Raw genomic sequence first — 22,290 nt, forward strand, 5'->3', positions numbered from 1 at the left:
CCCTTTGACTTTCTGGAAGATTCGTGGAATTATAAGAACATGGGAATTAATTTCGTCCGATTCCGAGAATATTTCCTTTGTAGGATTTCTGAAACCAAAAACAACAGAAAACAGCAACTGGCACTTCGGCATCTCGTCAATAGGTTAGTTCCGGAAAACGCATCAAAACGATATAAAGTGTGAACAAAACATGCAGGTATTGTCATAAAACAAGCGTGGAACATCAGAAATTATAGATACGTTGGAGACGTATCAGCATCCCCAAGCTTAGTTCCTACTCGTCCTCGAGTAGGTAACCGATAAAAGAATAATTTCTGAAGTGACATGCTACCAACATAATCTTGATCATACTATTGTAAAGCATATAAGACGAATGCAGCGATTCAAAGCAATGGTAAATACAATGGTTAAACAATTGAATCATATAGCAAAAACTTTTCATGAATAGTACTTTCAAGACAAGCATCAATAAGTCTTGCATAAGAGTTAACTCATAAAGCAATAAATTCTAAATAAAGGCATTGAAGCAACACAAAGGAAGATTAAGTTTCAGCGGTTGCTTTCAACTTGTAACATGTATATCTCATGGATAGTTGTCAATGCAAAGCAATATAAGAAGTGCAATAAGCAAGCATGTAAGAATCAATGCACAGTTAACACAAGTGTTTGCTTCTAAGATAGAGAGAAATGGGTAAACTGACTCAACATAAAAGTAGAAGAAAGGCCCTTCGCAGAGGGAAGCATTGATTGCTATATTTTTGCTAGAGCTTTTATTTTGAAAACAAGAAACAATTTTGTCAACGGTAGTAATAAAGCATATGTATTATGTAAATTATATCCTACAAGTTGCAAGCCTCATGCATAGATTACCAATAGTGCCCGCACCTTGTCCTAATTAGCTCGGATTACCTGGATTATCATCGCAATACATATGTTTTAACCAAGTATCACAAAGCGGTACCTCTATGCAGCCTGTACAAAGGTCTAAGGAGAAAGCTCGCATTGGATTTCTCGCTTTTGATTATTCTCAACTTACACATCCATACCGGGACAACATAAACAACAGATAATTGACTCCTCCTTAATGCATAAGCATTCAGCAACAAATAAGATTCTCATAAGAGATTGAGGATTGTTGTCCAAAACTGAAACTTCCACCATGGATCATGGCTTTAGTTAGCGGCCCAATGTTCTTCTCTAACAATATGCATGCTCAAACCATTCAACTCATGGTAAATCGCCCTTACTTCAGACAAGACGAACATGCATAGCAACTCACATGATATTCAACAAAGTGTTGATGGCGTCCCCAGGAACATGGTTATCGCTCAACAAGCAACTTAATAAGAAATAAGATACATAAGTACATATTCAATACCACAATAGTTTTTAGGCTATTTGTCCCATGAGCTATATATTGCAAAGACAAAGAATGGAAATTTAAAGGTAGCACTCAAGCAATTTACTTTGGAATGGCGGAGAAATACCATGTAGTAGGTAGGTATGGTGGACACAAATGGCATAGTGTTTGGCTCAAGGATTTGGATGCACGAGAAGTATTCCCTCTCAATACAAGGCTTAGGATAGCAAGGTTATTTGAAACAAACACAAGTATGAACCGGTACAGCAAAACTCACATAAAAGACATATTGCAAGCATTATAAGACTCTGCACCGTCTTCCTTGTTGTTCGACCCTTACTAGAAAATATCTAGACCTTGGAGAGACCAATCATACAAACCAAATTTTAGCAAGCTCTATGTATTTCTTCACTAATAGGTGCAAAGTATATGATGCAAGAGCTTAAACATGAGCACCACAATTGCCAAGTATCACATTGTTCAAGACATTATACCAATTACTACATGTAGCATTTCCCGTTTCCAACCATATAACAATGAACGGAGCAGTTTCAACCTTCGCCATGAACATTAAAAGTAAAGCTAAGAACACATGTGTTCATATGAACCAGCGGAGCGTGTATCTCTCCCACACAAGGATGCTAGGATCCAACTTTATTCAACCAAAACAAAAACAAAAACAAACAGACGCTCCAAGTAAAGCACATAAGATGTGATGGAATAAAAATGTAGTTTCACTAGAGGAACCTGATAATGTTGTCGATGAAGAAGGGGATGCCTTGGGCATCCCCAAGCTTAGATGCTTGAGTCTTCTTGAAATATGCAGGGATGAACCACCGGGGCATCCCCAAGCTTAGAGCTTTCACTCTTCTTGATCATATTGTATCATCCTCCTCTCTTGACCCTTGAAAACTTCCTCCACACCAAACTCAAAACAACTCATTAGAGGGTTAGTGCATAATCAAAATTCACATGTTCAGAGGTGACATAATCATTCTTAACACTTCTGGACATTGCACAAAGCTACTGAAAGTTAATGGAACAAAGAAATCCATTCAACACAGCAAAACCGGCAATGTGAAATAAAAGGCAGAATCTATCAAAACAGAACAGTCCGTAAAGACAAATTTTTAAGAGGCACCAAACTTGCTCAGATGAAAATGCTCAAATTGAATGAAAGTTGCGTACATACTTGAGGATCACTCACGTAAATTGGCAGAATTTTCTGAGTTACCTACAGAGAATTCGACCCAGATTCGTGACAGCAAGAAATCTGTTTCTGCGCAGTAATCCAAATCTAGTATCAACCTTACGATCAAAGACTTCACTTGGCACAACAATGCAATAAAACAAAGATAAGGAGAGGTTGCTACTGTAATAACAACTTCCAAGACACAAATATAAAACAAAAATACTGTAGCAAAATAAACACATGGATTATCTCTCAAGAAGTGCTTTCTTTATAGCCATTAAGATGGGCTCAGTGATTTTAATGATGCACTCGCAAGAAATAGTAGTTAAAGCAAAAGAGAGCATCAAGAAGCAAATTTGAAACAAATTTAAGCCTAACCCACTTCCTATGAAAAGGAATCTTGTAAATAAACAAGTTATGTAAGCATAAGGCAACAAGCATAGAAAGATAAAACAAGTGCATCTTCAAGATTTTCAGCAAAAAGAGAGGTGTTTTAGTAACGGGAAAATTTCTACAACCATATTTTCCTCTCTCATAAAGATTTTTAGTAGCATCATGAACAAACTCAACAATATAACTATCACATAAAGCATTCTTATCATGAGTCTCATGCATAAAATTATTATTACTCCCAACATAAGCATAGTCATTCTTATTAATTGCAGTGGGAGCAAATTCAACTAAGTAGCTATCATCAAATATAGGAGGCATATTGTAATTATAATTAAATTTATCCTCCATAGTAGGTGGCACCAAAAGACCACTATCATTATAATCATCATAAATAGGAGGCAAAGTATCATCAAAGAAAATTTTCTCCTCAATGCTTGGGGGACTAAAAATATCATGCTCATCAAAACCAGCTTCCCCAAGCTTAGAATCTTCCATATCATTAGCAACAATGGTGTTCAAAGCGTTCATACTAATATGTTCCATGAGTTTTTTAATTTTCGCATCAAACCATCCATGTCTTAACTCAGGAAATAGATTAAAAAGCTCCATGTTGCTTTCCATTATGCCTTACTAGTGTAAAATAAGAAACAAAAAGATGCAATTGCAGGATCTAAAGGAAATAGCTTCGAGCACTTACAGCGACACCAGAAAATAACTTAGTTACCTGGGACCAGCGTGTGAGTGCCTTTTACCTTTCCTCCCCGGCAACGGCGCCAGAAAATAACTTGATGTCTACTCACGCTTCTTTTCTTGTAGACAGTGTTGGACCTCCAAGAGCAGAGGTTTGTAGAACAGCAGCAAGTTTTCCCTTAAGTGGATCACCCAAGGTTTATCGAACTCAGGGAGGAAGAGGTCAAAGATATCCCTCTCAAACAACCCTGCGATCATAATGCAAGAAGTCTCTTGTGTCCCCAACACACCTAATACACTTGTCAGATGTATAGGTGCACTAGTTCGGCGAAGAGATAGTGAGATGCAAGTAATATGGATGAGTATGAGTGGTAATAGCAATCTGAATAAATTATGGCAGCGAGTAAACATGCAATAAAACAGTAAACAAACTGAGATTCGATGTGTGGAAACAAGGCCTAGGGATCCTGCTTTCACTAGTGGACACTCTCAACATTGATCACATAATAAAACTACTCTACACTCTCTTGTTGGATGATGAACACCATTAATTGTGTAGGGCTACAAGAGCACCTCGATGCCGGAGTTAACAAGCTCCACAACATTCGATGTTCATATTTAAATAACCTTAGAGTGCATGATAGACCAACGCAATTATACCGAGTACTAACATAGCATGCACACTGTCAACATCAGCTATGAAAGGGGAAATAGATCACATCAATACTATCATAGTAATAGTTAACTTCATAATCTACAAGAGATCACAATCATAGCATATACCAAGTACTTCATGATGCACACACTGTCAACATTACATCATGGAGGAGGAATAGACTACTTTAATAACATCACTAGAGTAGCACATAGATGATATTCAACTAGATCACAAAGAGAGAGAGATGAACCACATAGCTACAGCGGAGCCCTCAGCCCCGGGGGTGAATTACTCCCTCCTCATCATGGAGACAGCGATGGCGGTGAAGATGGCGGTGGAGACGGCGGTGGAGATGACTCCGGGGGCAATTCCCCGTCCTGGCAGGGTGCCGGAATAGAGACTTCTGTCCCCCGAATTGGAGTTTCGCGATGGCGGCGGCTCTGGAAGGTTTTCTCGGGTTTCGTCAATCGGTATTGATGTTTTAGGTCAGGAGGCTTTAAATAGGCGAAGAGGCGGAGTCGGAGTCGGAGGGGCCACGGGGCCTCCTCACACTAGGGGGGCGCAACGCCCACACGTGTGGGGCCCCCAGGGCTCCCCTCTGGTCCACCTTTGACTTTCTGGAAGCTTCGTGGAATTATAAGATCGTGGGAATTAATTTCGTCCGATTCCGAGAATATTTCCTTTGTAGGATTTCTGAAACCAAAAACAGCAGAAAACAGCAACTGGCACTTCGGCATCTCGTCAATAGGTTAGTTCCGGAAAACACATCAAAATGATATAAAGTGTGAACAAAACATGCAGGTATTGTCATAAAACAAGCATGGAACATCAGAAATTATAGATACGTTGGAGACGTATCATTCGGCTAGGCAGTGTGTTGAAATTTCTATCTAATATAAGCCTAGCTCACTTATTTAGATTACAATTTATGGAATTTTAAAAGTCTAATTGACCTATTCATGCAGGGTATGAGGTGTGAACAAACGTTCAGTCTCACCTTAATAGCTTAGAGAGATAGTTAGATCTCTTTATATGGGCTGCTTAACTCGTGGTATGAGCATGAGAAGATGGCTCCTCCTCTGCCGCCCGCCTCATCACGACGCGCGCTCCTCTATAGGGATATGACACACACAACAAAAAAGTTGATACTGGTTCCAGAGCCTTGCGCTGTCGATCAAGCTCCATGGCGCCGTGTGGTGATGGACTACCACTACTAGAAAAAAGCCAGCCATAGGATGACTAGCAGTGGCGTAGTACGATAAGGTGCTCCACTGCTAACCCATTATCAGTGGCGCACTAGGGATAGAGCTGCTCCACTACTAACCCATTACCAATGGCGCACTAGGCATTTTTATGTTTTGGGTTCACCGCCTGCCACAACCAGGCCCATGTGGCTTTTTTATTTTATTTATTTAGGGAGCAGTGACACCCCCTCTCACCCCATAGTGGCGCACCATATTTCTCTAGTAGTGGCGCACATACGACTTAGCAGTGGAGCACTTGCTAGTGCACCATTGCTCCCAACTTACCAATGGCGCATCTTGAGGTGCGCCACTACTAGCTCTTACCAGTGGCGTGTTAGTAGTGGCGCACCTAGGTGTGCCACTGGTAAGCAAAATAGGTGCATCAATGATAGCCTTTTTTCTAGTAGTGTACGATCATGGGGAGCCGCCGGCGTTGTTGAGATGCTCCTGGTGGTGGTTGACATAGGCATCCCAAATGGGCCTGCCGAAGATAGTACCCGGGGTTTACTGAAGGCCCACTACCCGAAGAATAAGAAGATTCGGGAGCCCAAGATATATTAAGGAAAGTTAAGAATTGTAATAGGAAGTGTTATTTGTAATCTGGCGGGATGAGTTAGAAACCGTCCTGGACTCTGTAACTTGTATAGCACGAATCCCTCGGCTCCACCTCCTATATAAAGGGGGAGTCGAGGGACGAAGAGAGAATCGAATCATTGTCTACAAACCCTAGTTTTCACAATCGTCGAGTACTTTTCGGCTGAAACCTTCGAGATCTACTTGCCCTCTACTTCCAACTAAACCCTAGCCTACAATCCATAGGCATTGACAAGTTGATACCTTGTCAATTGGCGCCGTCTGTGGGAACTAGAGGCGTAAGGATCTGATCTCGATGGCACGTTCAAGATCTTCGACATCGTCAACCGCAAGCAACACAATGGATCGAGGTAAACAGATCGCTGCTGGTCTCGTCGATTTTGTTCCTCACCCACCCTCCCGTTTGGATGCATATGCGTATCTGGCGGAGCCCATGGAGATGATGTTCGGAAGGTTTCACTTTCGCGTCGAGAAAGAGGGATCGTATCGTGTCGAAATTCCGATTTCGTCGGGATCGTCGGCGGTCGATTCTGATTTTTCAAGCTATGCATCGTCAACCGAGTCAGGAGAAGAAGAAACTTCGGCGACACACTACGTCAGCACCAGAGCAAGAGAGAAACTCGCCAAGATCTTCGGCGACATGTCGTTTGAGTCATCTGCGGACTCATGCATAAGCGATGGCTCAAGCGATGTCGACAGTTACGACTTCATCGACAAATCCATCACAGTGGGCAAGGTCTTCATCAATCTCAACGATGATGTCACCAAACCCAACATAGATCTGAGTACAAAGTATCATCAGATTTATGCCATTGAAGATCAAGAGGAAACATCTGAGGCTTTCGACGATCTGGGAAATCCATACGTCGATCCCTCCAATCTGCGACAAGGCCTGGGCAACAAATACGTCGGGCCAGAGCCGCGAGATAGAGTTCAACTTTCACAAGCAGCGTGGGACAGAGCCGCGAGAGCTATGAACGGTACAGAACCAATGGCTACCACGGCCACACCAGAGGAATTACAAGCATATCAATATAGGCTCGCACGAGCTGCCAGGGAATTGGAAAAACAGACAGCTGAGTTGAACAGGAGAAAGGAGGCAGCTTCTGCATCCAGCAGGAGAAGGGCAGATCTAAGTCGACAATCTAGAACTTCGGGTGATAGCCACAGGGAGGCGCGGAACAGAGCAAGATCAAGGCTGCAACACATACCCGAAGCAGAAAGAGAACACTTGGTCCAAAACCTCGACATGTCCTTCATGTCGATAGATACAAGAGGAAACATCATCCCTAAGACACCAGAAGCTGGGTATATGGCGACACATGCTTTTATCCTTGCATCTAAACCACCTCCAGGTGATCCAAGGGAAACACTGTACAATATGGCGGTAGCAGGAGTTGGAGCTATGGGGACAGCGTTTGTATCAACGCCTCCCGAAGGAGCGGCAAGGCAAAATAGTCCACGACCCGCAGCAGTTAGCAACAGCGGCAAAGACTCGAAGGACCAAGTGGAGCAAGAGACACAGCAGCACAAGCAAGGGTCGACAGAGGGCGGCAAAGCAGAAGGGATCATCGGCAATCTCCAGAGCTTAACAACGAGGATATGTGCGGCTTACCATGCTTCACGAGGAGAGTCCGAAAAACTCGAGTCCCCTCAGGATTCAAGTTACCCGATAATTTTAAGAAGTTCAACGGCCTTCAAGATACAGAGGATTGGCTAGTCGACTATCTGGAGACGGTGAAGCTCACAGGAGGAACCAGGGCAACAGCTATGCAAAGCATCCAGGTGCATTTGAGTGGAGCCGCACGATCTTGGATAAAGAAACTCACTCCAGGATCCATCGACAGCTGGGAAAGTTTCGAGGATGTGTTCGTCAAGAACTTCAGATCCACGTGCAAAAAACCTGCGTCGTTAGAGGAGTTGAGAGCATGTCGACAAAAGCCAGACGAGCCAATGAGAAAGTATATCCAAAGGTGGAATATCATCAAAAACTCGGCAGAAAATATATCTGACGAGAGAGCAATAGATGCGTTTGTCGCAGGAGTCAGGCGTGGAGATTTTGTCGAGGACTTGGGAAGGACTAATCCAAAGACAGTATCTGCGTTAATGGAGATAGCAAACAAATGGGCAGATGGAGAAGACGCTGTCCACAACAAACGGCACAGGTCGCCAGAGGAAGACCGTGGTCGAAACTATCAATCGAGGCGACGATTTCCTCGGCAGTACCAGAACTATGACACCCCAGGGCAAATTTCGGCAGGATTTCGGACAAGCACAGGAGGGAACAACAGAGAGGATTATCAGAGAAGCAGTGAACAGCGAGGTGATTACAGGGATGATTCTCGCAACAACAGGCAAAATAGCGGACCCAGGTTCCCAAGGCCTTTCGTGTCCCCTGAAGAGATGATGAATGGACCGTGTCAAATGCACTTTTTCCTCGACAGCAACGGTAAAAGACAGTCAGGGCATCTGCAGAAAGATTGTCGAAATTTTCAGGCAATGCTGCGGTATGCAGAGAACGCTAACGCGCGGGCAACACAGAGAAACCCTCGAGAACCCAGAAGCGAGATTCACTTGCCACCTCCTCCAGCGATTACAGACGACAATCGGCATCAGCTCAGAATAGCGGCAGCACCTCCACCACCACCTTATGTTGATCCTAACTCCAACGGAGCAGTGTCGATGATTCAGAAGGGAAGGCCGTCCAATAGAGCTCAGAAAGTAATCTCACGACAGGTGTTTATGGCAGAAAAAATGCCTCCACCAACAGTTGAGTACCTTAATTGGTCAGGACAAGATATTGGCTTCACCATAGCAGATCATCCGCAGCAAGTTCCTCGACCAGGGCAGTCAGCACTTATTCTGCCAGCAGTTATCGCAGGATTTGATGTCTCCCGAGTGTTCATAGACGGCGGCAGCAGCCTAAACCTTATGTATGCAGATACATTGAGGAAGATGAACATATCCTTAGCAAACTTGAAACCAACAGACACAAGGTTCCACGGCATCACACCGGAGAAACCAAGTTATCCATCGGGAAGATCAATCTCGACGTTCAGCTTTGGGACCCGAGAAAATTATAGAATCGAGAGGCTCGAATTTGAAGTCGTGGATTTTCCGTCGCAATACCACGCTCTCGTTGGGACGACCAGCATATGCTAGATTTATGGCGGTGCCACACTATACATACCTGTTGTGGAGGTTGCCTGGACCAAAGGGACCAATCACGCCAAAGGAAGCTTTGCCTTAGCCGATAAGTGCGACAAGGATTTTCACCTACTGTCGAAACTTTCGGGATGCAAGCTGAGTACTTGGCGTCAAAAAGCATGACTGATTACGACGCATCGCCAGACGTTGGAAGGCCAAACAAAGAATCAACTTTCAATACCGAGAAAAATTCAAAAGAGGTGCAGATTCACCCGACAGACCCGAAAAAGACGACATCTATCGCAAACGACATGGATATCGCATAGGAAAGCGCGCTCGTCGAGTTCCTCCGTGAGAACTGGAAAATCTTCGCATGGTGTCCAGCTGACATGCCAGGAGTACCCGTGGAACTTGCCGAGCACCACCTAAACTTGGATCCAAAGAGCGAGACCAATCAAACAACCTTTGCGGCGTTTTGAACCAAACCGCAAAGCCATGCTGTCAGAAATTAATCGACTACGAGAAGCTGGTTTTATCAAAGAGATATTCACAGAAGCCACATGGGTAGCAAACCCTGTGCTGGTGCCGAAGAAAAACACTAAGGTCCTTCGCATGTGCGTCGACTTCACGTGTCTCAATAAACATTGTCCAAAGGATCACTTTCCCCTCCCGAGGATCGATCAAATTATCGACTCCACGGCTGGATGTGAACGTCTTTCCTTCCTGGATGCATATTCTGGTTATGACCAGATCAGATTGAAAGAAGAAGATGAAGTAAAGACCGCGTTTATTACACCTTACGGCGTGTTTTGCTACAGAACAATGCCCTTCGGTCTAAAAAATGCGGGAGCAACATATCAGAGAATGATGCAGAAGTGTTTGGCGACACGGATCGGGAAAAACGTGCAAGTATACATCGACGATGTCGTCATAACGTCAAAAAAGGGGACAACACTGATCGAGAATCTCAAGGAAACTTTTGACAACCTCGACAAATTCTGCCTGAAGTTGAACCCTACGAAGTGTTCTTTTGGCGTCCCAGCAGGAGAACTCCTGGGGTTTCTAGTCTCAGCAAGAGGGATTGAAGCAAATCCCGATAAAATACAAGCTATCGTAACAATGAGGAAGCCAACAAAGTTGAAGGAAATACAACAGCTAACGGGGCGAGTCGCAGCTTTGAGCAGATTCGTCGCTAGGCTGGGAGAAAAAGCGTTACCATTCTACGCTCTGATAAAGCAAGGAGATAAATTCCAGTGGAACGAAGAAGCCGACAGAGCTTTCGAGGATTTGAAGCGCACAATCTCGACACCACCAATTTTGGTGGCGCCAAAGGAAAAGGAACCTCTCCTGCTGTATATCGCAGCCACGCCCCAAGTGGTGAGCACGGTGCTAGTTGTCGAAAGGGAAGAAGAAGGAAAACTCCATGGCGTGCAGAGGCCAGTATACTTCGTCAGCGAAGTTTTATCACCCTCAAAACAAAGGTACCCTCAGTACCAAAAGCTAGCATATGGAGTGTTCACAACAGCACGAAAATTGCGCCACTATTTTTCGGCACACCCGATCATAGTGGTCAATGAAGCTCCCTTGTCAAATATACTAAACAATCCAGAAGCTACGGGTCGTGTCTCCCTTTGGGGAATAGAACTTTCCCCTCGGGACATCACGTATGAAAAAAGAAAAGCAATCACGTCGCAAGTTCTGCCGGACTTCATCGCAGAGTGGATGGAGTTGCAAAACACAGGACCTCCAGACTTGTCGAGAACCTGGACCATGAACTTTGATGGGTCCAAAAGACTAGAAGGGGCTGGCGCAGGAGTAGTACTCATATCACCTGAAGGCGACAAGTTGAAGTACATCCTTCGGATGACGTTCCCTAACGCATCTAACAATGAAGCAGAATATGAGGCTCTCATACACGGGATGAAGATGGCGAAAGCCTGCGGTGCAACTCGACTAAAAATCTTTGGCGACTCACAATTGGTGGCTCAGCAAGTTATGAACCAATGTGACGCAGTCAATGATAGCATGATGGCATACAAGGAGGTGTACAACAAGCTCGAGAAGTTGTTCGATGGATGCGAAGTAAATCATATTAGTAGATTGAGCAACGACGAAGCCGACGTTCTTGCAAACATCGGGTCGCAATGCCTTGCAGTCCCGCCAGGTGTATTCTGGGAAGAGATAACAGAGAGATCCACCAAATCGACAAAATCAAAAAAGAAGGAGAAGAAACCCTCGGGGGCTACCAAGGAAAAGCAAGAGGAAGAAGAAGAAGATCAGGACCTGGTCATGGTGATACAGATACCATGGATGCAGACGTACATATCGTACATCCTCAGGAAAGAAATACCCGATGATCCAGTTGAGGCAAGGCGAGTAATTCGACGCTCCAAAGCTTTCACGGTAGTCAAAGGGGAATTGTACAAACGGAGTATTTCAGGCGTCCTGCAAAGATGTGTCACACCCGAAGAAGGAAGAATAATTCTGAAGGATGTACACGAAGGAATATGTGGCCACCACGCAAGTAGTCGAGCTATTGCAGCCAAGGTTTTTCGGGCAGGATTCTACTGGTTGACAGCAATCGAGGACGCCAAGGACATAGTAAGAACTTGCGACGCGTGTCAAAGGTTTGCCGCAAAACCTCACTCTCCAGCAGCAGAGCTAGCACCAATACCATTGTCATGGCCCTTTGCCCAATGGGGACTTGATATGGTGGGCAAGTTACACAAATCCTGGCCAGGAGGAAAGGAGTACATGCTAGTAGCCGTCGACAAATTTACAAAGTGGATAGAAGCGAAGCCGATAAATTCACCAGACGGAGCATCCGCAGTAAAATTCATAAAAGGCCTCGTCTTCAGATTTGGAGTGCCCCACAGCATCGTCACAGACAACGGCAGTAACTTTACATCCCACGAATTCAAAGATTATTGCGAAGAGGTGGGTATCAAGTTGCACTTTGCGTCAGTTGCACATCCTCAAACCAATGGGCAAGTCGAGAAAGCCAATGGCATCATCTGCAATGGCATCAAGAAACGCTTGTTAGGACCACTGGAAAAAGCTCGACATACCTGGCCAGAAGAACTACCAAGTGTGTTGTGGAGCATCCGAACAACACCAAACACAGCAACACAGGAAACTCCGTTTTTCTTGGTTCATGGAGCAGAAGCAGTATTACCAATCGAGATAGAGCACAACTCTCCACGCGTCGTCGAATATGACGGAGAAGTGTTGAGAAAAGCGCTAGAAGATGATGTCGACGCACTTGATGAAGCTCGAGATGAAGTACTGTCTCGGGTAACCAAATACCAACAGGACTTGAAGAATTACCACAGTCGACGTTTGCGGCCAAGATCCTTTCAGGTGGGAGACCTTGTTCTTCGGCTCACGCAAAAAAGTCATGAAAAACTCGAGTCACCATGGCTTGGCCCTTACATTGTCACGGAAGTAATCGGAGGAGGAGCATACAGGATAAAGGACAAGAAGACAGGGGTGGAGGAGCCAAACCCCTGGAACGTGGCGCAACTCAGGCGGTTCTACACCTAGAGTTGAAATATAGTCCTTGTAAAACTTCAATGTACTGAAACGCCCGCGAGTTTTCAGACGCACTCTTTTTCTTTTTCGGGGCACCGAGTGGGGCCGGAAAAGGTTTTTAATGAGGCGGGCTCGCGGTGCTGCAATATAATAAAGATAGTGTCAATATAATTTTTCTTTATCGGCATACTCAAAGTTTCTGACTCGACGAAATTCAATATAGTTCCTCAAAAAAGAAAAGCCTTGCCTTGGTATTAAAATACCTCGTGAGTCAATAAACATACAAAATAGTGCTCAATAAAGAAGCTCGGGGGCTGATGTTCGCCATAAATACATATTAAATAAATGCTTTGGTTCAAAACCTCGCAATATACAAATACAGCAAATAGCCACCGAAACACTCGGGGGCTAGGCAAATATAGAAATATGATGATTGTTTTACAGTATAATCACAATCATGGGTCAAAAAGAAGAGTTATCTACCAAAGGAAAAAATTAGTCATGATTTAGAATGTCATCAAGGGTAATTCTGTTTTCTTCGGGAGCAGCGCCAAGAAAATCAGCATAATGACCATCTGCAAAAAAGTCGGCATCCATCCGAAGAAGGTCTTCAATCATTTCTTCGGCTATAGGCGAAACCTTCGTGTTGATCCGGTCGACACCAACTCTTCGGCGCTTTACCTTCTCATGAACTTTCGCAACAACTTGGGTCAGGTCAAGATTTGAGTGGCAGATCTGAAGCATAATAAGAGCAAATCTGGCGCCAGCTATCAATTGAGCCCTGACAAAATCATGGATACTGCGGGCATCCTTGAATTTCTCCATTAATTCAGGAAGAATTTTTGGTTGGACGTTCCGAGGAAACATGGAGTTATAAACCATGGACAAGGTCTTGGTACAGAAGTCAAGAAAATCGCGAGTTTGAGAGGCGCGATCCTGAAATCTGACAATCTGGCGGGTCCTCTCCGGGGTAGCCCAAAACAAAGAACCATGATCAAGGGAAAGGTTAACAAGGAGGTTCATCCTAGTATTCACCCTCTCTTCTTCGGCAATAGCATCAGTAAAAAAACCTATTAAAAGCAATGGAGTCGAAAACTTTAAGAGATGAAGCATGAAGATGAAAGATACCGGAGGATGAAACAAGCATACCCGACATATCTGCACTGGCTTCATTCATTAACTCGAGCATGAAATTTTCTCGAGTAGTCGCCTTTTCAGCCTCGGAAGCAGCAATTTCCTTAGCAGCCACGGCCTCGCGAGCTTGATGAAGTGCAATTTTTTCGGCTTCAGATGACTTATGAGACTTTTCCATCATCACAAGTGTTTGCTTCTTCGCATACTGAAGTTGCTGTCGAAGTTCATCCAGTTCTTGCGACAAGGTATCTTCGACAGGTGCAGTATCAGCAAAAGCTCTCCTCGAACGAGAAGAAGAAGGCGAAATATTGGAAGGAGCGGAAGATGGAGTATAGTTATCAAATATCAACTGAAATTTAAACAAGACAACATCAAACAACAAGCAAAGACAGAGTTTTCATTAATCTCTCGGAATAATTACAAAGGCATTACAGTGGAGCTAAGGAAGTACGTGTCGCCAAATGACTACTTTGGCGACAAGAGCAAAAGAAACATAGAAAGAAAAATAAAGAGGCATGCAACTAGACCTCCGGCCTTGATGAGCTAGGAGTCGACGCTGGTTTGATCCCGAGATAGGCCAAGATCTTCTTCGTGTTGGGCTTGGCTGCCTTAATCAGCGACCTCCATCTTGATTGCTCTATCTGCTCGGTGTCGCCAACTTTCGTCCAATCAACAGCCTGTTGATCGTCAAAGAACCAAAGCGACAGTGCTTTCGACGGCAATCTTCATATTTTCTTGGCGCATCTTCAGTCCAAGATCTTCTGGTGAACTGAACATCTTGGCAAGGTTAAGGAAAGTCGAGGGCTCCTCTTTTTTCGGGAAGAAGTAGGGGAACAACGCCGACAATCCTGCATTAGCATTTGCCACGCCTTCACGAATTTCGGACCCATGCAGCTCCAGATAGGAAAGTGCGTCAAAGAGAGGGTCATCGATAGGATTCGCCAGATCAAAATCTTGGTTTGTTTGGTCTGTCAAGGAAACAAAGCGTTGGTCAAACAACAAGAAACAACGACTCTCATAAAAATAGAAGGGATCAATAATATTACTGAAAGTGCGGCGACTTTGGGTTTTCAGGCGCTTGAGGATCCCCTGTTCACGAGAAGCTTGTGCAGCTTTGTGCTCGTTTAAGGCAGATGCAGTATCCTCAAGTTTTTTCTGCAGTTCCTCGGCACTAGCAGCTTGTGCCTTGGCTTCATCAGCCTCGGCCTTGGCTTCGCTAGCAACAAGTTCGGCTTTCTTGCGAGCCGCCTCACTTTGCTCAAGTTTTTGAGCAAGTGCGTCGGCACGTTTGTTGGCCTCTACAAGTTTCTCTGTCGAGATATAAAAAAAAAGAGAGAGAGAAGAAAGATGGAAAATCACGACAAGCAACAGGAGCAAAAAGACAAGGAAAAACGGCAAGTATAAAAGTTGTTACCTTCGGCTCTGCTAGCATATTCACGGTACCCAATACATTGGGATCCGATGCGGAGAAGCTCTTTGATCATGGGCTGTTAAAGAAGAACACAGCAAGAGAAACATCGGCATGAAAAAGAGAGTGAAGGCGTGAAAAAAAAACAAAATAGAGAAAATATAGATATCGACAAACTTACATCATCTAAGAGCAGAGTCGACGAGCTGCCCAATTGAGGGGCAGGTTCAACAAACTTTTCAATCCTTGACCTTTTTGGTGAAGGAGCAAGGGGGCTTGCCGGCGGAGTTGTGGTGACGACGTTTTGTTGAGGAGGCGAGGATTCTTCTCCTTCAACTAGCGTGTCTGAGGCAAGTACAGTATGTGACGTGCTTGTCCGAGGAGCCACATCAATAGTTGGTACTTCTTCCTCGTCATCACTGTTGATCAAAAATCGGCAGCATAAAAAGCAAGACAAGATAAACATTTCAAGTACAAGAATAGGAAGAAATAAAGATAACTTACGAGCTGACGAGGGATTCAATATAAGGATCATAAGCTGCCTTCGGATGAGAAGGAACAACTTTTTCAGCCTTAGAAGTGCCAGAATCCTCGGCATCATTCCTTTTCCTTTTGTTTCTTGGGGAAACAGCAGGAGGAAGGGATTGCGTTGACTCGCTGGCTGAAGATTCAACTTCTTTTTCATGGGAAGCCGCAGATTTGTGAGAACCTGTGACTTCACTTTCAGGAATAGAAGAACCTTGGGTGTCTTCGGCAACGATAGCCTGTTCTTCGACTTCTCCATCCTCAGGAAGAGGAGGAAGGGAAGTCATAGTAGGATGGTTCTGCAAGAAAATATCGACAAAAGAAAAATTAGAGAGATATCAATACAATGAGATGCAGGGAAAGTTCGGAACAAGACAGAAACTCGAGAAGATAAAAATACCTCGGGGAGAGGATTGGCGGAGCTGTATGGTTCCACGCGACAAGAGGAGGGAATAGGATCTTTCTTGCCCAGGCGAGAAACTCTTCGAATCAACTTCTCCAAGTCCTTTGCAGAAAGATCACTGGAGATTCTGTTGGCGTCATTTTCACCAGAATACGTCCAAAGGGGATTTTTGCGAGCCTGAAGAGGCTGCACTCTAATCCTAAGGAAGTAGGCAGTGATTTGAACACCAGATAGTTCTTTGCCTCGAGTATTTTGAAGCTGATGAATACGAGACATAAGTGCTTCTGTCGCCTTTTTCTCTTCTTCGGAAGCTTCAGCGTCCCAGGAACGGCGGCGCTGAATTTTGGCACTTCCGTCGAAAGGGATTATGTTGTGTTCCACAGAGTTGGCACTTTCTTCGTAAATGTAGAGCCATCTTTTGCGCCATCTTTGGACAGAATCAGGAAGTTTGACGTCGAAATATTCAACGTCAGTTCGGACACAGATAACAACGCCGCCTATGTTATAGGTGACGTTGTGGGAGCCATTGCGGCGGAGGCAGAAAATGCGCTTCCACAGAGCCCAATTAGGAGGGACTCCAAGGAAGCATTCGCACAGTGTGATAAAAATGGAAATGTGGAGGATGGAATTTGGGGTCAACTGGTGCAGTTGAATCCCGTAAACAAAAAGGAGGCCGCGGAGGAAATCGTGAATTGGGGCCGAAAGGCCGCGGATGAGGTGATCAACGAAACTAACCCGGTACTCCATTGGAGGGTTGGGGTAGCTTTCTTCGCTGGGAAAGCGGATGGCGTCTTCCTTCTTCATGAGGCCAAGCCTCTTCAGTGTGTTGATGTCCTGGTTGGAGATTTTAGATCTCTCCCACTCAAGATCTTCGGCGGCCATCTTGGATTCTGGAGTGCTGTGGCGAGTGAGTCGCGTGCGCGGTGGCATCAACGGCAATGGGCAAAGCAATGTTCGTGAGTGCGGAAGATCAGAGAGAGTTGGGCGCAGGGGAAGCTTTTGCAAAGAGGAACAGATGTGCGGCGCAAGCGAGGGAGTGAACGGAGGTTGAAGAAAGGTTTATATAAGAATCGGGTGAAGCAATGCACCGTTGGATGAAGAAATCGTGTGGTGACAACAAATCTTCTAGATAAAAGGGTAAAAAGGTATTTTTACTGAGATAAGCGTTACTGTACGTGCGCCAGGAAAAGCGGAGGACGTGTGTCCCCCACTAGCACGACGTGTCAACGTGGTAGAAGCAATGGACCCACAGGGCAGAAAAATCACGACTATTAAACAGAGATGAAGTAAATTTGATTAAGGGAAGCATGCCGACAAGAAAATAAAAGAAGATTGGCGACAGGAGGAGTTATTTGAATACTTCGGGAGCCTTTGATCAAATACAAGTTTTTGCCCAAATGCTCGGGGGCTACTTCGACAAAAAGTAAAATTTCGAGTATGGCAGTATAGAAATTGCGGGAGCCTACAACCAAGCACAAGTCCTTGGCTGTAGCATCGGGGGCTACTCCCATCGGGAGCGCTGTTCGCGCACCCGAGAGATAGAAAGAAGATCATATTGGAACATAATGACAATATAGTGACAAGGTGGACTAAAATGTTGAGCCTACAACCAAGCACAAGTTCTTGGTTGTAGCCTCGGGGGCTACTCCCATCGGGAACGCTGTTCGCGTACCCGATGAAGTTCAAAAATAAAAGATAGAAAAGTAAGAGAGTATATTTCGAGTTATAATTAACTCTACATATACTCCCATCGGGAGAGCAATATAAGTCATATTCGACTCGATAAAATGTGCCATTCCAACAGCCGGAAAAGCACTCGACAATATATTCTCAGAACGCCAAAGTTGCGATCAATTTCTGAATGCCGCAAATTTGCGAAGGTAAGACCCCAGATCCGTTCTGCTGGGCGTGGCATCGCCGAAGACTGCGCTCGTTACATTTTTATCCGTATCAACAGATACGAAGAAAAATCCTAACGGACGCGTTAGGTACTCGATAAATTTGACTGGACTCGACGTAATGGTAAGACCTTAAGCGGCACCTGTCGAAGTTTACACCAGTATCCCGAGATCATGTCCAGGGACGTGATCTTGAAGTAGGTTTTTGCGGATTGCCACTAGAGCAGTTAACTAGTACCTGATCCGTCAGAAGAACTAGCCCCAACTACCAGTATCCCTGTACAATATAGAATTTTATGTGAAGAAATATAAAAAGTTAAAGCTCTCGAATAAAAATAAACAGTGGAGATTTTCCCTGATTCTACGATTCAAGCAAAATCTCGGGGGCTACTGACATAGGCATCCCAAATGGGCCTGCCGAAGATAGTACCCGGGGTTTACTGAAGGCCCACTACCCGAAGAATAAGAAGATTCGGGAGCCCAAGATATATTAAGGAAAGTTAAGAATTGTAATAGGAAGTGTTATTTGTAATCTGGCGGGATGAGTTAGAAACCGTCCCGGACTCTGTAACTTGTATAGCACGAATCCCTCGGCTCCACCTCCTATATAAAGGGGGAGTCGAGGGACGAAGAGAGAATCGAATTATTGTCTACAAACCCTAGTTTTCACAATCATCGAGTACTTTTCGGCTGAAACCTTCGAGATCTACTTGCCCTCTACTTCCAACTAAACCCTAGCCTACAATCCATAGGCATTGACAAGTTGATACCTTGTCAATGGTGCTGAACCTTCTTTCCCCAGAGGTCCTTCCTCCTTCAATTCCGGACGGGACCAACCCAATCGACGCCGCCCTCCTTTGATTCCGGATAGGATCGACCCAATCACGGTAGCAGAACCACTCCCTAGCCTTGCACGTGCCCTAGGATGAACTGCAGCGGCTATGCGGCGGACGTTATCTCTCTCGGCTACCTTGGTCTGGTGGTTTTTGCGCTGTGGTGAATTTGGGACATTGATTGCTTTTCTGAAGAAGAAAAAAATGTAGAGTTCTGCTTGTAAAAGTTAAGGACCTGTTTGTAGCACATGTGTTGAAAAATGGTGGCCTATTTTGAAAACTGTTGTCGGCTGGGAGCCTTTTTGTGCATATAAAATAGCTACCGTCGGTTTCGTTCCAAAAAAACAGAAAAGGTAGGGTCTTAAAATCAAAAGGTGACGCCCTCAAAAGTAAGGCATATATTGGAGATGCTCCTAGGGCATCTCCAACCCGGCGACCCAAACGGACGCACTGAGCTGTCTTTTTTTTAGCAAATAAACCATGATTTATTTTTGTCGCGTGCGTCGCGTGTGTGCGCGAGTTTCTGCTCGTGTAGTTTCTGTAGTAGCATGCAATACGGGCCGTTTAGAGCTGATTGACCCAGGCTGTTTAGAGTTGTTAGAGCAGCCGCGTTCTACGCGTATGTGCGCGTCGTGTGCGCCGGCCGGATCGCAGCGGCAGACTGGAGGACGTGGAGTTCGTGCTCCCTAGTTAGCTATAAAACCTCATGTATGTGTGTGCACTAGTGGAAAACTGCTCTTTTGCACCGGTTCATAAGGCCCATATGCACCGGATGGCCAACCGGTGCAAACCATCCGGTGCAAAAGGCCCCCCCCCTTTTGCACCGGTTCTGTTACAAACCGGTGCTAAAGGGGGCACCACGTGGCCGTCTGTGGTGAGTCCGGCGGGGGACCTTTTGCACCGGTTCGTAATACGAACCGGTGCAAAAGGGTTGTGCCGCGGCAGGGTTTTGGTGCCAGTCCCTGCCGCGGTAGACTCTGCCGCGGCAGAGAATTGCACTAAAACGCTGCCGCGGCAGACTCTGCCGCGGCAGGAATTTTCACTAAAACGCTGCCGCGGCGACTCTGCCTCCATTCGAAACACGGTATAATATTAATGCAAACAATTCAAATATATATATAGGAAACCATTGTATTACATATATCGATCAAAGTGACACACGTTCATGCATATATATATATGTCTACATCAACTTTGATATTGGCGGTTGTCCACATAGTGTTCTCCATCTGGAGCTATGACTTGCTCAAGTAAGAACCCCGCCAGTTCTTCTTGAATTGCTCGTACACGCTCTGTTGCTAGAAGACCGTCCCGCAACCGTTCGATCTAATAATTTGAAGAAGGTACGATGGTCAGTATATATATATGTGTGTATGTGAATGAAACACAAGGTGATCGATAAAATAAAGCCATGAATGTTGTTTAATTACTTACATCAAGTTGTTCCAAAATGTCCCTCACATGATGGGTATTCTGGCGGATGAACTCGCAAACGTAGAACCCGCATAAATTATTCCCGTCCTCTTGCCTCAAGCACTTTACGAGAACAAAGTTCAATCAAAATAATATATATATAATCAAGGATGATAATAATTGTATTGAAACTAGAATCAAAGAGATGCGCGGCCTAGCCATTAGTACTTACCGGTACATGTTTTATTCGAAGATCTTTATTCTTTAAACCCGGAGCTTTGTTGGTGAACCGTTTCCAAGCCTTGTGGAGGATATCAGCCATGTCCCCCCACGCCTCAAGGGGTTTACTCTTCGAGTCCATGACTTCTACTATCCCGGTGTCGGGTTCAATGACTAGCAGGATATAGTGAAACCTGCGGACACACACATATATATATATATATGCATAACTCATCAATTACACTTAACACATGGAGTAAGCGAAAAAGATTTAATGTGTGAAGAGAGTAACACTCACGCGAAGTTGTAAGGAAATAGTATTGCCCTTTTGTATGAGTTTTTCCTTAAGACATGTACCAAGTTATTCTCCGTGTCCTTGGGAGAGTTGTCGACAGTATACCCATTCACGGTATATGGGTCAACGAACCCAAGATCATAGATTTGCCCCTTGCGGCATTCGCGAATCTTCATTCTGCATAATACAGTGAGAGTATGGTTATATGCATGCAATAATGGACGAGTCGCGGTAGAGACTTAATTACATAAATAATACTTACAATTATGCACTCAGCAGAGATTTGTCGAGGGCGTCTTGGTTGAATAACTGAAATAATTCACAAAATTCGATGTTCATCACGTCAGTTCGCCCGTAGTGCTCATCTCTTATTGCCACCATGATCCAGTTCTGGCCGTCCTTACATGCATCCAAGTACCAATTATGTAGTCTTCGCACCTGTGTTGATAGATTAGGCAACTCCGCAGCTCTGACAAGAGGTTCCCCGTATGTGTAATGGTATGCTAATTGGACATCGTCCGTGGCCATGAATTCGATGCGGCTTAAGTACTCAGGAATACTCATACCGGCCGCATCTGCCTCATCTTTGTATAGTTTTACCATCGTTGGATCAAGGCACGCTAGGACATCGGGATACACTTGGAGCGGGGGGCACGAGTTTTTCTGGGCTCCAAGCTGGGGAACTGGTTTCCCATCTACCTTACTTTTTTCCCACCGCTCTTTTGCTAACACATTTGACTTGCGAATAGACCGGTCATAGTTCGATGAAAGACTTGGCTCAGGTTGATGAAGGTTCTTCAGCAGTTTCAACTTCTTTTCCAGAGATATAGCTGGCTCCGGCTCAAGCTGGGGCTTTTTAAGTTTCAACATTTGTTGCTTGTGCTGTTCAGCTACGATCTTGGCATTTTCCTCAACTGTATAGTCATAAGGTCTCTTGGGAGCAACCTTAGGCACTCTTGGGAGGGGCTCTTGTTTGCGTCTCGGTGATTTGTTACGACTCAGCTGTGTCGTAGCGGCCCGCCTAATTTTCCTCTTATACTTGGGCGGCGGAGAAGGCTCACGCGGCGGCGGAGATGGCTCACGCGCCGGCGGGGAAGGCTCACGCGGCGGCGGAGATGGCTCACGCGCCGGCGGGGAAGGCTCACGCACTGGAGACGGCTGCATCGGTGGAGAATGCTGGCTCGGTGGAGACCTTGTTGGCGCCTTCCAACCCGGAATCACAATGAATTCCTTTCGCCATAGAACTGTAGTGTTCTTGGCCTCTCCCAGCTCTAGCAAATCCCCTTCACCGGCAGGGTGGTCAAGCCTCAGCGGCCCATACCCATCCATAACTTGATCCACCCCGGCAACAGC

At 45.1% G+C, this 22,290-nt stretch overlaps 1 long non-coding RNA gene across 1 annotated transcript; it reads right to left on the reverse strand.

Moving 5' to 3' along the window:
* Window positions 1-20,102: 20,102 nt before the first annotated feature.
* Window positions 20,103-21,054, reverse strand: LOC127349139 (uncharacterized). Its single transcript, XR_007880135.2, has 3 exons — window positions 20,941-21,054; window positions 20,445-20,836; window positions 20,103-20,336 (listed from the first exon to the last, which is right to left on the reverse strand). It is a non-coding gene; the product is annotated as an uncharacterized lncRNA (long non-coding RNA).
* Between the last annotated feature and the right edge of the window lie 1,236 nt (window positions 21,055-22,290).

The sequence above is a fragment of the Lolium perenne genome, chromosome 4, assembly GCF_019359855.2.
Source record: "Lolium perenne isolate Kyuss_39 chromosome 4, Kyuss_2.0, whole genome shotgun sequence".
Classification (NCBI taxonomy): domain Eukaryota; kingdom Viridiplantae; phylum Streptophyta; class Magnoliopsida; order Poales; family Poaceae; genus Lolium; species Lolium perenne.